Below are 475 nucleotides of genomic sequence, written 5' to 3' on the forward strand. Positions count from 1 at the left end.
GTTTACTTTTACTTTCCACACACCCCCAGTCCCAGCCCTCCCCTGCTCTTGTGGCTTGCAACCTTTATTATCACCACACACATATACAGATATTCAGTTTCTCCTGGGAGAATCACTGCTTTCAGAGTAGAAAGTGAAAGGGTGCACATGTTCAAGCTTTTTTTCCTGGAACAGAAATGGCTGCTCTGACAGAAAAATAACTTGACAACCAGGTAGAAATCACCCTTGGGAAAATGTCTTGAAGGAGATTGGACATCTACATACTTTCCTCCAGCCAATTCTCCTGGCTCCCAGCAGGAGTTATGAACAGGAGGGAAAGGCTCCCACATCTTCATGATAATGGGATAGTCCTGGTCTGTAGAAGGCTGTTCCTGCCTGTCCCATGGACCAGGAGGTGAGAACTTGTTCCTGGTGTGAGGTAGGGGTTTGCCCCACTGGTCCCTCTGCTTGGCTTTTGGGCCCCAGCAACTGGGTG

General features: G+C 48.6%; 1 protein-coding gene across 1 annotated transcript in view; it reads left to right on the forward strand.

Moving 5' to 3' along the window:
- Positions 1 to 475, forward strand: part of SLC12A2 (solute carrier family 12 member 2) — a gene marked incomplete at its 5' end in the record, with an annotated part of 100,429 nt that overhangs the window by 31,252 nt on the left and 68,702 nt on the right. The window lies entirely within an intron of this gene.

This window comes from Alligator sinensis, unplaced genomic scaffold, assembly GCF_000455745.1.
Source record: "Alligator sinensis unplaced genomic scaffold, ASM45574v1 scaffold227_1, whole genome shotgun sequence".
Taxonomy (NCBI): Eukaryota; Metazoa; Chordata; order Crocodylia; family Alligatoridae; genus Alligator; species Alligator sinensis.